At 43.5% G+C, this 17555-nt stretch overlaps 1 long non-coding RNA gene across 1 annotated transcript in view; it reads left to right on the plus strand.

The window, feature by feature from the left end:
- The window catches only part of LOC144331100 (uncharacterized), a 28066-nt gene extending 17697 nt beyond the window's left edge, over positions 1 to 10369 (plus strand). The window contains exons 2-3 of the long non-coding RNA XR_013397987.1: positions 89 to 207; positions 9685 to 10369. This is a non-coding gene — a long non-coding RNA (uncharacterized LOC144331100). The remainder of the gene's footprint in view (positions 1 to 88; positions 208 to 9684) is intronic.
- The last annotated feature ends 7186 nt before the right edge of the window (positions 10370 to 17555 follow it).

Genomic DNA, 17555 nt, shown 5'->3' on the forward strand with positions numbered 1-17555 from the left:
AAATTCTGGTCTTTATCTGACAGGCTGGAACTTTTCTTTTCTTTTCTTTTCTTTTCTTTTTCTTTTTTTTTTTTTTTTTTTGAGACAGAGTTTCACTCTTGTTGTCCAGGCTGGAGTGCAATGGCGCAATCTCAGCTCACCGCAACCTCTACCTTCCAGGATCAAGCAATTCTCCTGCCTCAGCCTCCTGAGTAGCTGGAATTACAGGTATGCACCACCACGCCCAACTAATTATGTATTTTTAGTAGACACGAGATTTCTCCACGTTATTTTTATTTTTTCCTTTCCTTTTTTTTTTTTTTTTTTTTTTTTTGACACAAGATCCAGGGTCTTGCCCTGTTGCTCAGGCTGGAGTGAAATGGCAAGATCTTGGCTCACTGCAAACCCTGCCCCCTGGGCTCAAGCAATCCACTTGCCTCGGCCTCCAAGTAGCTGGGACTACAGGCATGTGCCACTATGCCTGGATAATTTTGTAATTTTTGTAGAGCCGGGGTTTCACCACGTTGCCCAGGCTGGTCTCAAACTTCAGAGCTCAGGTGATCCATCCACTTCAGCCTCCCAAAGTGCTGGGACTGTAGGCAGGAGCCAGGCCCATGTTGTTATTTTTCAAAAAGAAAGAAAGGAAAGTGGTAAAAATAATGATAAATATGGTATTATTTAGTCTCCAAAAAGAACAGCATGGCCTTTATCAGAGGTATGTCTGGTTCTCAGAAAAAGAACCCAGAGCAAGAGAAAATGATAGATATTTAATAGCGGGCAAAAGTCTTTTTACATAAAACCTGTCAAAAAAGAAAATCGTATCGTAATTTGGGACTGTAACCCACTGTCAGTTATTTACATGAGTTTGAATAGCATTGGGTTGGGTTGTGTTATGCCACCTAAAATCCAAACCAAGTAGGTATACCCAGTTAAACAGACTTGGGAAGAGAAGTGTGAAGTGTCAGCAGGATTCTTGAAGTCATGGTGGAGGGGAAGAGAAGTGGCCTGCAGATTTCATCAGCAGTTCTTCCGGTACCCTCCTTTTTCCTAAAATAATCTCTCTGACTTTATCACTGCTGTTAGGAACATACAATATGTTTTTAGTACAGATTCTACTTAAATATCAACAATTTTTCCACTCTATCAGCTGTTCCGTAATATGTGATTCTGAAAACAAACCAGAAAAAAAACAAACAAACAAATACTGGAACACTTTTTGCTTTTAAAGTTTGCTCTTAAATGATGTGACCCCTTTTATGATGGATGTTGTTAGCTCCAAGGGTGCCAGATTTAGCAATCCATTATTTATCCTCTTCTCCTGGGACTCATCATTTTTCCTAAATTACCACATTTCACATTCACAGCCCTTTTAATGCTCACACCCTGCACTGTTTTGTGTACATTCCATTCATCCTGCTCACCCATTATGGGTTATTGCCATCTGGTGGAAAAACAGGGTTGACTACCAGATGGTAGTTTTGAAATTCCGGAAGTGAAATGAAGTTGTTTTCATCAGGGAAAAATGCATTTCTGTCTCATGCATATTCTGGTGTTCTAAAACAACAAGTGTTTTTCTGTTCCATTTCACATGGGGAAGCATACAACCATTTCAGCTGCTGAACACATTAAAAAATTGACTTTCTATATACACCACACAAAAATCCTGCTGTGAAAATTTAGGCCCCCTTTTTATTTCTTTTTTCTTTTCCCTCTGTCACCCAGGCTGGAGTGCGGTGGCAAGATCACAGCTCACTGCAGCCTCAACCTTCCAGGCTTGAGTGATCATCCCACCTCAGCCTCCTAAGTAGCTGAGAGTACAGGCTCATGCCACCACAACTGGCTAATTTTTAAAAAATGTTTGTAGAGGCCAGGCGCGGTGGCTCACGCCTGTAATCCCTGCACTTTGGGAGGCCGAGGCGGGCGGATCACAAGGTCAGGAGATCGAGACCATCCTGGCTAACACGGTGAAACCCCGTCTCTACTAAAAATACAAAAAAGTAGCCGGGCGCGGTGATGGGCGCCTGTAGTCCCAGCTACTCAGGAGGCTGAGGCAGGAGAATGGCATGAACCCAGGAGGCGGAGCTTGCAGTGAGCCGAGATCACGCCACTACACTCCAGCCTGGGCGACAGAGCAAGACTCTGTCTCAAAAAAAAAAAAAAAAAAATGTTTGTAGAGACGGGGTCTCACTACCTTGCACAGACTGGTCTCAAACTCCTGGGTTCAAGTGATCCTCCCTCTTTGTTGGGATTATAGCGTAAGCCACCATGCTCAGCTCTCCACCTTTTAAAATAATCCTGTGATCATGAAACAAAAATGACAAAACAAAATAGAGCTAAAATGTCTCAACTGTTTCTCCCTTCACTAGGAAAAAAATGCAGTATTAGATGTTTTCTACTTTTAAGTTCTATTATATGATAGCACACTTGAGTCATTAAGCAATTTTAGGGTATTCTTAAAATGAGACTTATTCATATTCAAAATTTAGCATAGTCTTCAAAGTGACAGGATGAATAATAGTCCAAAATGATTTAGGAGTTTCTCTTTCTGAAATTGTCATAACATTTACTAACACTGTCACAATCCTTTAACATCTAAATTAGGCCAGGTACAATGGCTCATGCCTGTAATGCCAACACTTTTAGAGGCCAATGCGAGGAGATTGTTTGAGCCCAGGAGTTCAAGACCAACCTGAGCAACATAGCAGGATCCTGTCTCTACAAAACAAAATTTTGTTTAATTTTTAAAGAAAAATAAAAATCTAAATAAAATCAGATAGTTGGCCTGAGATCCTCAAAACTATCAATATTATAAAAGACAAAAAAGGCAGGGGGAGGGTGGTCAGGCACGGTGGCTCATGCCTGTAATCCCAGTCGAGGGGGCAGATCACTTAAGGTCAGGAGTTCAAGACCAGCCTGGCCAACATGGTGAAACCCTGTCTCTACTGAAAATACAAAAATTAGCCGTGTGTGGTGGCGCATGCCTGTAATCCCAGCTCCTTGGGAGGCTAAGGCAGGAGAATGGCTTGAACCCAGGAGGCAGAGGTTGCAGTGAGCTAAGATGGTACCACTGCACTCCAGCATGGGTGACAGAGCAAGTAAGACTCTGTCTCAAAAAAGAAAAAAAAAAAAAGGGGGGGGGATTTTCATAGTCTGTTCAGGCTTTTATAACAAAATACCATAAACTAGGTGGCTTACCAACAAGAGAAATTTATTTATCACAGTTCTGGAGTCTGAGAAGTCCAAGATCAAGTTCCCAGCAGATAGCAGGGAATGGTGGCCCATGCTTGTAGTCCCAGCTACTCAGGAGGCTGAGGTAGAAAGATTGCTTAAGCCCAGGAGTTTGAGGCTGCAATGACCTATGAGCATGTTACTTCACCCCATCTCTAAAAATGAAAATGAAATTACCAATGTTTTAAAGAAGATGCCAGCAGATTCAGTGTATGTTAAGAACCCACTTTCTGATTCATGGATGGCACCTTCAGTTGTGTCCTCATATGGTTTAAAGGGCCAACGAGCTCCCGTGGGCACATTTTACAAGGTCTCTAATTTGATATATGAGGGTTCACCTTGGGGTTTAGGATTTCCGCTTATGAATTTTGAGGGATGATAAACATTTAGACCATCGCAGAGATTGTTGTGGTTAAAAAGAGATTAATGAGACATAATTACCAATCATATTCTTGATTGGATTGTGAATCTAGAAAAAGAAAAGCTTTAAGGATAATTGGAGAAATCTGGATATGGGCTATATATTACTATTATTATGTCAGTTACATTTGTTAGGTAGAACAATGCTGTTGTGGTTATATAAGAGAATTCCCTCTTCTTGGGAGATGCAGGATGAATATTTAGGTGTGGAACTTACTTTTTTCTTTCTTTTTTTGAGACAGAGTTTTGCTCTTATTGCCCAGGCTGGAGTGCAATGGCACGATCTTGGCTCACCGCAACCTCTGCCTCCCGAGTTCAAGCGATTCTCCTGCCTCAGCCTCCCTAGTAGCTGGGATTACGGGCATGTGCCACCATGCCCAGCTATTTTTTTGTATTGTTACTAGAGACGAGGTTTCGCCATGTTGGTTCAGGCTGGTCTCCAACTCCCAACCTCAGGTGATCCGCCCACCTTGGCCTCCCAAAGTGCTGGGATTATAGGTATGAGCCACTGCACCCGGCCAGAACTTACTTTTAATTGGTTGAAAAATATAAGAAGAGAAATAAAGCATCCGTGGCAAAATATTAACAATTGATTAATCTAGATGAAAGGCAATTAATCTAGATGATTATTCTAGATGATTAATCTAGATGATTAATTAATCTAGATGAAAGGCAATTAATCTAGATGAAAGGCAACAATATGTTCATTGTTCAGTTTTCTCAAATTTTAGATAAGCTTCATAATTTTTAAAATAAAAACTTGGGAGAAAAACACAATTGAAGAGAATGGTCCTTTAAAAACCTTCAACAGAGATGAAATCCTTTTTCACCACATAAAACGAGATGCCACTGACACACAATGGCTAATCCACTGAGTGCATTACTTTAATTATAGTGCATTACCTTATTACTAGACGTCAGACTATATGGAAGGTCATTCAGTAGGATCAAAAAACTTAAGTAGTTTCTACTTCCGGCCACGATGGAACAACAAGAATTGGAAATACCTTCCTACCTTAACCAGGAAACTGGATAAAAATACATGAAACACTGGTTTCCAGACATTGGACAACAGGAAGCTCAGGACAGTATTTCCTAGGAGAAGGAAAACAAATGAGGTGAGCCCTATCTTTGTCCCAGCTTACTGTCTAGAGAGTGTCTAGGCTGTAGCTCATGGAGGGGAAAATGCAAACAGTAAAATACATAGAAGAAAAGTCTGTCAATAGAAATAAAGCTTGAAATGACACATATGATAAAGTTAATAAACAAAGACATTAAAACAGTTAAAGAACCATGACAAAGAGATACACAGAAGATAATAACCTATGTTGAACTTCTAAATATGACAAACACAAAAATATACACTGGATGATATTAACAGAAAACTAGAAACCACAGAAAAAAAAAATTAGTGAATTTGAACACACAGCAATAAAAACGATCCAAAATGAAACACAGAAGAAAGATTGGAAATTAAAATGAACAGAGTTTAATGGCTATATGGAAATATAAAGTGGTATAATATACTTGTAAATAGAGTCCCAGAAGGAGAGAAATATGAGGTGAGAGGTAGAAGCAGAAGGACTGTTTAAAGATAATGACCAGGCTGGGTGCAGTGGCTCACGCCTATAATCCCTGCACTTTGGGAGGCCAAGACGGGCGGATCACAAGGTCAGGAGATCGAGACCATCCTGGCTAACACGGTGAAACCCCGTCTCTACTAAAAAAAAAAAATGCAAAAATTAGCCAGGCACGGTGGCAGGCGCCTGTAGTCCCAGCTACTGGGGAGGCTGAGGCAGGAGAATGGCGTGAACCTGGGAGGTGGAGCTTGCAGTTAGTGGAGATCACGCCACTGCACTCCAGCCTGGTTGGCAGAGCGAGACTCCATCTCAAAAAAAAAAAAATAATGACCCAAAATTTTTATATTTGATGAAAATTATATACCCGCAAGAGCCAAATACTTAAGTGAGCTGGAAGAACATAAAACATGATTAAATTTACCAAGACATTAACCAAATTGCTTAAAACTAGTGGTAAAAAGAAAAATCTTAAAAGCAGGCAGGAAAAAAAGACACATAAAGTACATAGACTTTTTATTGCAAATAATGCAAATCAGAAAAGAGTAAATCAATATCTTTAAAGCAATGAAAGTAACATACAGCCAACCTAGAAATCTATATCTAGTGAGAATGTCTTTCATAAAGGAAGGTGAAATAAAAACCTTTTGAGACATATAAAAGTAGAAAGAATAAACAGCAGTGATACCCGGGTAGTATTGTTACCAGTGGCGAATCTACATGGGTCTGCAGCAACCTCAGTTCTCCTCAGAAGAAATAATTCAGCTGAGGTCCTGAAGGCAGGAGACACTGAGGGAAGTTTTAGAGCAGGAGTGAAAGTTTATTAAGAAGCTTTAGAGCAGGAACAAAAGGAAGGAAAGTATACTTGGAAGAGCGCCAAGCCAACGACTTGAAAGGTAAGTGTGCAGTTTGACCTTTTGACTTGGGGTTTTATATGTTGGCAGACTTCTGGGATCTTGCGTTCCTCCTGCCCTGAGTCTTCCCTTAGGGTGGGCTGTTCACATGTGCAGTGTGTTTATTGGCGTTGCACACATGCTCACTTGAGGCATTCTTCCCTTGCCAGTGGGATGTCCCTGGAAGTTTGTGTACCAGTTAAACTCCGCCATTTTGCCTCTTAATGTGCATGCTTGAGCCCACTCACCCAACTCCTGAGACTTACAGGGAAGCTGCTGATCACCCGTTTCAGGTGTTTCTGTCTGTTTGGAGACTGCCTTTTTCTGGCACCAGCTACAACCAATTATTAATTAGAGAGACAGTATAATAACTGCCTGACCATCACCTGATAGTCGCCTGAAATTCCTGTTGTTGGGGGAGCCCTTTCCTGCTCTGCTCATGCCTGACTAGCTACCTGCTGTAATATTTCCCCCCTCAAGAGTCCAAGACCCCAATTCTTTGGGGGAAATGGATGAAGGGCAGTCTTCTGTAACTACTTTCTGCTGACAGAGGGTGGTGGTGGTTCTGTGGGTCTTAGCCTCTTGCTAGTTGTCATGGCAGGGTGGCTCTGTGGGTTGGTGAAAGTGGTATCCAGCCAGGTCCCAAGGGAGACAAAGGCAGAATTTCACCTCTGTCATGTCTCACTGATGGGCAGTCTAGGGGTCCCCCGTAGAAGGGTGACTCTTGAATATTGAGAGGAGGGTATCCCTCACTGAAGATCATCTGTAGCTTGATGGCCTGAAGGCAAGGAGACAAATCAAGTTGTTAGATTTAAAAGAATGTTAACATGAAATAAAGGAGTGAGGATAGGTCCAAAAATTCTTGAAGCTGTCAAAATGCTCAAGTAGCTGGTGGATATAGCCATGCCTACTCTAAGACTTGGATGCATATGGTTGCCACCCAATTCTAATATGTGCCCAAAATTAGAATATTGATCCAGATTTTTATATTACTCATCCTCCTTGCTAATTCTGAGCTGCAGCCAGATGACTGCTTGGTTCACAGGAATAAGCAGGGTTAGTCTAAATTGCAGACAAAAATACAAAAACAACTGATGAAACTAGAATCTAATAATAGCTATACCATAGTTCTCAAAACAATTTTTCTCTCTCTAGTCCTCAATTTTATTAAAAACAAATCATGATAGGACTGACTTGTTTGCAAAATATGCTTTAGTCTTATTATACTTAACCTGAGTGTTTGTATAAGGTACAGCAAGAGTAGTTATTTGCCATATAGGCTCCTTTTAAAATTAGCTTTGATGGAACTTTATTCCATAAGGAATCTCAGATAACACTCTTTTTAAAGCCTTAAGCCAAGCCATTTGTTGGTGCCATCAAATACCTGTATGAGCTGGGTATATTTTTGTTCTCTTGAGGTCCCAAGATAAATTGGTTTCCTGGGCCTGTTAGAAAGTGACATTCTTTACTTACCACAGGTCAGGAACCTTGAACAGGGACTGTGTAGACAAGGTATGAGGACCGTTTTCCCAAGGGGCTTTTATGGAAAGCATGCCTTTCCAGTCAAAGCTTTGGTAAAATAACCAGTTTCTCCAATTGTGTCCTGTTGCAAAAGAGAACAGATTCTTATTGCACTTATGCAAATAACTATATTCCCATAAATTAAGAATACTCACAAATAGTTTCCAAATTCTGAAGAAATCAGATGCAGAGAAACAACTATGTTCCAAATATTGTTTATAGGTTGATATGGTTTGGCTCTGTGTTCCCACCCAAATCTCATTTGAATTGTAATCTCTATGTGGTGGGGGAGGAGTCTGGTAGGAGGTGATTGAATCATGGAGGTAGACTTCCTCTTGTTTTTCTTGTGATAGTGAATTCTCATGAGATCTGGTTGTTTATAAGTATGTGGCACTTCTCCCTTCATGCTCTGTCTCTCCTGCCACCATGTGAAGAAGGTCCTTCCTTCCCCTTTGCCTGCTGCCATAATTTCCCGAGGCTCGCAGTCTTGCTTCCTGTTAAGCTTGTGGAACTGTGAGTCAATTAAACCTCCTTTTTGCATAAATTACCCAGTCTCAGGTAGTTTTTTATAGCAGTGTGAAAACGGATACAGAAAATTGGTAACAGGAGTACTGTATTGCTATAAAGATACCTGAAAATGTGGAAGTCACTTTGGATCTAGGTAACAGGCAGAAGTTGGAGGGGTTCAGAGGGCTCAGAAGAAGACAAGAAGATGAGGGAAAGTTTGGACCTCCCTAGAGACTTGTTGAATGGTTGTGATCAAAATGCTAACGGTGATGTGGACAGTGAAATCTAGGTTGAGGCGGTCTCAGATGGCGATGAGGAACTTATTGGGAACTGGAGCAAAAGTCACTGTTGTTGTGCTTTAGCAAAGAGACTGGTGGCATTGTGATCCTGCACTAGGAATCTGTGGAACTTTGAACTTGAGAGAGATGATTTAGGGCATCTGGTGGAAGAAATTTCTAAACAGCCAAGGATTCAAGATTAGCCTGGCTGCTCCTAACAGCATAGAGTCATATGCATTCACAAAGAGATGGTTTGAAATTTGAACTTATGTTTAAAAGGGAAGCAGAGAATAAAAGTTTGGAAAATTTGCAGCCTGACCATGTGGTAGAAAAGAAAAAAAAAAAAAACCTTTTCTGGGGAGAAATTCAAGCTGGCTGCAAAAATCTGCATAAGTAAAGAGGAGCCAAATATTAATAGCCAAGACAATGGGGAAAATATCTCAAGGGCATGTCAGAGACCTTCGTGGTAGCCCCTCCCATTACAGGCCTGGAGGCCTAGGAGGGGAAAATGGTTTTGTTGGCCAGACCCAGGGCCCTGCTTCTCTGTGCAGTCTCAGGACATGGCACCCTGCATCCCAGCTGCTCCAGCTCCAGCTGTGGCAAAAAGGTGCTAAGGTACAGCTCAGGGCATTGCTTCAGAGAGTGTAGGCCCCAAGACTTGGCAGCTTTTACGTGGTGTTGGACCTGCAGGTGCACAGAAGGCAAGAGTTGAGATTTGGGAACATCCACCTAGATTTCAGAGGATATGTGGAAATGCCTGGATGTGCACACAGAACTCTACTGCAGGAGCAGAGCTCTCATGCAGAACCTCTGCTAGGGCAGTTGGAGAAGAAATGGGTTGGAGCCCCCACACAGAGTCCCCACTGGGCCACTGCCTTATGGAGCTGTGAGAAGAGGGCCACCCTCCCCCAGACCCCAGAATAGTAGATCCACTGTCAGCTTGCATCATGTACCTGGAAAAGCTGCAGGCACTCAATGCCAACCTTTGAAAGCAGCCAGTGGGACTGTACCCTGCAGAGCCTCAAGGGTGGACCTGCCCAAGACCTTGGGAGCCTACCCCTTCCATCAGCATGCCCTGGATGTGAGACATGGAGTCAAAGGAGATTATATTGGAGCTTTAAGATTTAATGACTGTCCTGCTGGATTTTGGACTTGCAAAGGGCTTGTAGCCCTTTTATTTTGGCCAATTTCTCCGTTTTGGAAGGGAGGCATTTACCCAATGACTGTACCTCCTTTGTATCTTGAAAGTAACTAACTTGTTTTTTATTTTTTATTTTACAGGCTCATAGGTGGAAGAGACTTGCCTTGTCTCAGATGATACTTTGGACTTGGACTTTTGAGTTCATGCTGGAATGAGTTAAGACTTTGGGGGACTATTGGGAAGGCATGATTGCTTTTGTTTTTTTTGTTTAGACAGAGTCATGGTCTGTCACCCAGCTGGAGTGCAGTGGTGCAATCTTGGCTCACCGCAACCCCTGCCTCCTGGGTTCAAGCAATTCTCCTGTCTCATCCTCCCAAGTAGCTAGGATTACAGGTACCCACCACCATGCCCAGCTAATTTTTGTATTTTTAATAGAGACAGGGTTTCACCATGTTGGCCACATGATTGGTTTTGAAATGTGAGAAGGACATGTGATTTAAGAGGGGCCAGGGGTAAAATGATATGTTATGGCTTTATGTCCCCACTCAGATCTCTCATCTGGAATTGTAATTGCCAGTGTTGGGGGAGGGGTCTGGTAGGAGGTGACTGAATCATGAGGGTGGATTTCACGTTGCTCTTTTCATGTTAGTGAGTTCTCATGAGATCTGGTTGTTCGAAAGTATGTGGCATTTCCCTCTTCACTTACTCTCTCTCCTGCCACCACCTGAAGGAGGTCTTTGCTTCCCCTTCACCTTCCACCATGATTTTAAGTTTCCTGAGGCCTCCCAGTCATGCTTCCTGTTGAGCCTGTGAAACTATGAGTCGGCCGGGCGTGGTGGCTCACGCCTGTAATCCCAGCACTTTGGGAGGCCGAGGCGGGCGGATCACAAGGTCAGGAGATCGAGACCACGGTGAAACCCCGTCTCTACTAAAAATACAAAAAATTAGCCGGGCGCGGTTGTGGGCGCCTGTAGTCCCAGCTACTCGGGAGGCTGAGGCAGGAGAATGGCGTGAACCCGGGAGGCGGAGCTTGCAGTGAGCCGAGATCGCACCACTGCACTCCAGCCTAGGCGACAGAGCGAGACTCCGTCTCAAAAAAAAAAAAAAAAAAAGAAACTATGAGTCAATTAAATTTCTTTTTTTTCATAAATTACCCAGTCTCAGGTAGTTCTTTATAACAGAATGAAAGCAAGCTAATACACAGGTATATACTTTACTCGGTTGTTAAAAACTGTACATAGCTCAAAGAAAAGTTTTCTTGACTTTGACAAAGGATTAGCAATGTGTTAAGCAAAAAGTCATGAGGATTATTTCAGTCTTCTATTAGTTTAGTCCATGCAGTTAACTCATTATGCTTGATATTAATGAACATGTTAGCTCTCCAGGAGAGTCCTGAGAGTTTTTTCCTTTATTCTAATGTCACAATCTCCAAAGTTATCAGAAACCTGCATTTAAGAGCACCTGTTAGAGTCCTAGATCTGTTTATAAAATCACCTTTTAAAGAGGTTTAAAACAAGACAACAATTGTGCATGACAAAAAGTTTTAGGGTAGCCACAGACAAAGACAAAATTGACCAGGAAATTTATTACCTCTGTGGCACACAATAATTTAACATAACAATTATAGAGTTATTATGGATAATGTATACTAAGTAATTTTATTTTTATTTATTTTTTTTGAGACAGAGTTTTGCCCTTGTTGCCCAGGCTGGAGTGCAATGGTGCAATCTCAGCTCACTGCAACCTTTGCCTCCCGGGTTAAAGTGATTCTCCTGTCTCAGCCTCCCGAGTAGCTGGGATTACAGGCACATGCCACCATACCCGGCTGATTTTTATATTTTTAGTAGAAACGGAGTTTCATCATATCGGTCAGGCTGGTCTCGAGCTCCTGACCTCAGGTGATCCACCTGCCTCGGCCTCCCAGAGTGCTGGGATTACAGGCGTGAGCCACCATGCCCAACCTAATGTATAATACGTTATATTAGAATCATAGGAATTTTGCATAATTTTGAAACACATACCGGTAACACATTTACATAAATACAGTCCAAAGAAAGCCAGATGTTACCTTAGCATTAGTGCACTATTCATGGCAAACCCAACTCTTAACTAAACCTTATAGACAAATCTATTCAATTTATTTTTTCTTTTTGAGATGGAGTCTTGCTCTGTCACCCAGGCTGGAGTGCAGTAGGGCTATCTTGACTCACTGCAACCTCTGCCTCCCGGGTTCAAGTGATTCTTCTGCCTCATCCTCCCAAGTAGCTTGGACTACAGGCACATGCCACCATGCCTGGCTAATTTTTGTATTTTTAGTAGAGATGGGATGTCACCATATTGGTCAGGCTGGTCTCGAACTCCTGACCTCATGATCCACTGGTCTCGGCCTCCCAAAGTGCTGGGATTACAGGCGTGAGCCACTGTGCTGGGCCTTTTTTTCCTGTTTTTGATCTTTTTTTGAGACTGAGTCTCGCTCTGTCGCCCAGGCTGGCATGATCTCAACTCACTGCAACCTCCGCCTCCTGGGTTCAAGTAGGAATAGATAGGATAAAGCTAGAAGTACGAGCAAGTTGTGCTCAACCTCCACCTCCTGGGTTCAAGTGATTCTCCTGCGTCAGCCTCCTGAGTAGCTGGGATTACAGGCACATGCCACCATGCCCAACTAATTTCTTGTATTTTTAATAGAGATGGGATTCCACTATGTTAGCCAGACTGGTCTCGATCTCTTGGTCTTGTGATCCACCCACCTCGGCCTCCCAGTCTGTTCAACCTTAATCAGTTTAACCATAAGGTAAAATTTTTGTTGTTGTTGTTTGTTTGTTTTGTTTTTGAGACAGAGTCTCACTCTGTGGCCCAGGCTGCAGTGCAGTGGTGTGATCTTGGCTTACTGCAACTTCCGCTTCCTGGGTTCAAGCGATTCTCCCGCCTCAGCCTCCTGAGTAGTTGGGATTACAGGCACATGCCACCACACCCAGCTAATTTTTGGATTTTGGGTAGAGGTGGGATTTCGCCATGTTGGACAGGCTGGTCTCAAACTCCCAACCTCAGGTGATCCACCTGCTTTGGCCTCCCAAAGTGCTGGGATTACAAGCATGAGCTACTGTGCCAAACTAAGGTAAAAATTTTTATAAACTTTTTATAACCCTTTAGAATGTTCTGTTAAAGAGCAGAATAATACTCTAAGAAAACTGTGTTGTGTCTTTATTCCAATGTTCAATTTAGGAATAAATTGAATAATGTCCCTTTAATTTTAGCTAATGTATTCACACTCAGAACTTCTTTTACAAGATTAATCTTTCACAAACCTTCCACAACTTGCTCAAACCATTAGCTTTATCCTATCTAACTTAAAACAATTTTTTGTATTTTTAGTAGAGACAGGGTTTCACCATGTTGGCCAGGCTGGTCTCGAACTCCTGGCCTCAGGTAATCCATCAGCCTCAGCCTCTCAAAGTGCTGAGATTACAGGTGTGAGCCACCATACCTCGCCAACATTGAACAACCAGTTATTTTTATTTTATTTATTTATTTATTTATTTATTTTATTTTTTTGAGACGGAGTCTCGCTCTGTCGCCCAGGCCGGAGTGCAGTGGCTGGATCTCAGCTCACTGCAAGCTCCACCTCCTGGGTTTAGACCATTCTCCTGCCTCAGCCTCCCGAGTAGCTGGGACTATAGGCGCCCGCCACCATGCCTGGCTAGTTTTTTGTATTTTTTAGTAGAGACGGGGTTTCACCATGTTAGGCAGGATGGTCTCGATCTCCTGACCTCGTGATCCGCCCGTCTCGGCCTCCCAAAGTGCTGAGATTACAGGCTTGAGCCACTGCGCCCGGCAAACAACCAGTTATTTTACTTTAGGACAAGAATTTACCACATGAGATCCTTTCTCAGACAAAATCTCTTTTCTTTTTAATGTTCCTTACCAGAATAATTTATAACTTACCTTTACAACTTTTGTATTAGACAAGTAATTTTCCATCTTTTAGAAAATTATTATTTGTACTGCATGTTGCTATGAGTCCTGTGAAGGGGGAGCAAATAAAGAGATTATCTACATACTGTAGCACTCACTCTTTCTCAAGAGATTGCTCAGTTAGATTTCTTCCTAGGGTGTGTCCAAAGAAGTGTGGGCTGTTTCTAAACCCCTGAGGTAGGACTGTCCAGGTAGAAGTTATTGGTTAAAGCTTCAGTTAGCTTTACCAGAAGAAATAGAGCTATTAGAAAGAAAGATGAATTCAGAGGTCAGGTAAATATTAAGCAAGCACCATCTTGGAAAGTATATTTTTGCCCCAGTGAGGTGTGGGGTAGGAAACATTAGACATTTCCAGGGACTGGTGGAAAAATGGTAATTGGTTCTTTTTTTTTTGTTTTGACACGGAGTCTAGCTCTGTCGCCCAGGCTGGAGTGCAGTGGCCGGATCTCAGCTCACTGCAAGCTCCGCCTCCCGGGTTTACACCATTCTCCTGCCTCAGCCTCCCAAGTAGCTGAGACTACAGGCGCCCACCACCTCGCCCGGCTAGTTGTTTGTATTTTTTAGTAGAGATGGGGTTTCACCGTGTTAGCCAGGATGGTCTCGATCTGCTGACCTCGTGATCCGCCCGCCTTGGCCTCCCAAAGTGCTAAGATTACAGGCTTGAGCCACCGCGCCCGGCCGGTAATTGGTTCTTTAAGTAATATGAAGGGTGTGAATCTTTTCTTTTGGAGGGAGGAGGTATCATTTGTCCCTATTACCCAACAGGATTTGGAGGAGAGTTGCTCAGAGAAGGAGATTAGCACAGAGTAGGCAGCTCTTGAACCCAAAAGGGAAATTTTTAATTTTACTTGCCATCTCCAGAGTTGCCCTTGGCTTTGTTCTGTTGATGACTATGTCTGATTTGGAAGCCAGCTAGAGGAAAGAGTCCCTTTAGCTCAAGGCCATCAAGGTTTGGGATCCTGTCCCAAGGCCCTTTGGCTCTCAGGGCCATCCCATTACACTGGCTGAGCATGTGGCAGAGGGGGCATGCCATGTGCAGCTTTTTCCCATTTGTCCCATTGGGCAGTTTGCCTTCCAGTGGCCTGGCTTCCCACCATGATGGTAGCAACCTGGAGGGAGCTGGAAGAGCTTATAAAGCAACCAGTCGTTGAGCCTGCCTCTGATCCCTGCATTTCTCCTTTGCCTTAGACCTATTCTCCTTGTTCTACTCTCAGTTATAAAAGACTGAGATGGCTAATCTGAGGCCTTTCTGCACAAGGTCACTAGTTCCAAGGCTAACATTTGTAATTTCCTTCCAGTTCAATTTTAGACCCTCATGCACAGGGTCACTGGTTCCAAGGCTGGCTTTTGTAATTTCCTCCCAGTTCCTTTTTAGGCCCAACAGTATTGCAAAGGAAAACTATTTCTTTGTGTCAAGGTTGGTGGGAATCAAACTTTTCCCAGTTTGGGGGATGCATCTAAGGGGTGTGTCTTGTGGTATGGAGACGCAATTACCCATCTGTGAAGAGAGAAAAAAAGGGAAAAAGGAAAAAGAAGGCTTTTCCTCTACTTTCCTATTGTCCTGAATGAGGCATCCCCCATGGTCCTTAGGGTTCCAGAATGAACCGGTCCTACCAAGTAGCCTTGGTTCCATCTTGTCACAGTTACCTACTTGAGAAGAGAGGAGATACTAGAGTGAACCGTAGGCCCCCTTTTCATCCTTGAGGTTCTGGAATAACTGATCTTGCCATGTAACCCTAACCTTGCTTTAATCTCTATTCTAATAGTAATCTGTTAACCTGGGACCAATCTTCATCTCTGTCCTATGGGGCTCTTGCCCCTGCAGCCTTTCGCTGGCCTGTGTCCTTGTCTCCATGACCTTATAGTGACTCGCATTTGGAGCATTCTAGCAAAAAAAGTGATTATCTCTTTTCTCAGATTCTCATTTCCCATGTTCTTCCCTCCTGACTCCTTTTTAAATATGACCTTGAAGCATGTTGAGAAGGGTATAGAAGTAATTAGAGAAATGGAAGTTATAGGAGGAAGTGGGAGGAAGTGAGAGGAATACTCATGGAAAGCCTTCATATGCTTGCAAAAATAGCAGACCTAATATTTATTTGCCCTCTTGTTTTGTTGTTTTGTTTTGTTTTGAGACAGTCTTGCTCTGTCGCCCAGACTGGAGTACAGTGGTGCAATCTTGGCTCACTGCAACCTCCGCCTCCGGGGTTCAAGCAATTCTTCTTCCTCAGCCTCCCAAGTAGCTGGAATTACAGGTGTGCACCACTAGACGTGGCTAATTTTTGTATTTTTAGTAGAGATGGGGTTTCACCATGTTGGCCAGGCTGGTCTCGAACTCTTGACCTCGTGATCTGCCTGCCTCAGCCTCCCAAAGTGCTGGGATTACAGGTGTGAGCCGGTGCGCCTGGCCCCCTTTATTTGCCCTCTCGATGTAAAGGAGTAACCTCCAGAGGACTTGGGACTTGGGGTAAGAACTTGCAAATGGCAAAAGAAGAATATCCACTCCTCCCAAAAGAGTGCTAACTCAAAAAAGCCAGTAGGTGGGATCCTTCAAGCGTCAGAGTGAGGCCCTATGCAGGTGGACAAACTACTTCAAAACCCACTGGAAAACTTGGCCCTGGGGCATAACAGGAACAAAAAGCGTGTGGTAAGTCAAGGAGCTGGCGGAGCTGGAGTTCCAATTAGTGTCTGTCCTGACCATGTGCCAGCAGACAGGGGCAGGGTTAGAGTCATGGAAGCTGGTAGGGTTTAAACAAGTATAAATCTCAGGGGATATCTGCAGGGGAGCTCATGTCTTTGCTACCATGCAAACACAGTAAAAGCCAGGACACACAAATAATAGGGAATGTGTGTTTAAGAAGTCATGTGGCATGTGAAGTAAAAGCAAAGAGGCAGACTTGCCCCCAAGGCAGATGGTCCAGCAGGTGCACAAGGCCATTTCAAAACACACACACACACAGAAAAAAACAGAACAGGCAGTGTGGGTTCTTGGTCAATTTTAGCTGAAAAAGAAGAGGAAACCCGACATTGCAGTTTTAGGCTTTAGCCCTACCACTCTTGTGAGCCCCCGTCCAGGAAAGCCATTAGTGCCTCAGCATGAACCTCAAGGTCCTTCCCACCCCTGCGAGCCACAATCAGGGTGAGCTGAGCGATCAACCCCGGGGGAACAATCACATATGGCCGAGAGGAATTATTCTGGGGTTTGGTTAGTAAGCAGGAGAGAGAAAGGAAGAAGAAAATTGTGTACAGGGGTTGGATGCCTCCAGGCAGAGAAGGCAGGGCATAGAGATGTCTGACCACAAGGGAAAGTATCTGAGTCATGCAGCACCAAAGTATGTGAGCAGTGGAAGTTATCAGAATCAATTGGCACCAAAATATGTTAGTAGCAGAATGTATCCCAGTCATGGCACCACATTGTGTTACTGGGGGCAAATCCTTATGGGTCTGCAGCAGCCTCAGTTCTTGCCTCCTCAGAAGAAAGAATTAGAATTTTTTTTTTTTTTTTTTGGAGATAGAGTTTTACTCTGTCACCCAGGCTGTAGTACAGTGGCACGATCTTGGCTCCCTGCAACGTCTGCTTCCCGGGTTCAAGCAATTCTCCTGCCTCAGCCTCCCAAGTAGCTGGGAGGCACCCATCACCATGCCTGGCTAATTTTTGTATTTTTAATAGAAACGGGGTTTCACCATGTTGGCCAGGCTGGTCTCAAACTCCTGACCTCAAGTGATCCACCTGCCTTGGCCTCCCAAAGTGCTGGGATTACAGGTGTGAACCACCACACCCGGCTAAAAGAAAGAATTTGACTGAGGGGCAGAAGGCAGAAGGAGACACTGGGGCAAGCTTTAGAGCAGGAGTGAAAGTTTTTGAAAAAGCTTTAGAGCAGGAACAAAAGGAAGGAAATACTCTTGAAAGAGGGCCAGGCAGGCAACTCGAAAGACAAGTGCACAGTTCGATCTTTTGACTTGGGGTTTTATACACTGGCGTACTTCTGGGGTCTTACGTCCCTTCTCCCCTTATTCTTCCTTTTGTGCAGTGGCCTCCAAG

The sequence above is a fragment of the Macaca mulatta genome, chromosome 9 (assembly GCF_049350105.2).
Source record: "Macaca mulatta isolate MMU2019108-1 chromosome 9, T2T-MMU8v2.0, whole genome shotgun sequence".
In the NCBI taxonomy this organism is placed as follows: Eukaryota; Metazoa; Chordata; class Mammalia; order Primates; family Cercopithecidae; genus Macaca; species Macaca mulatta.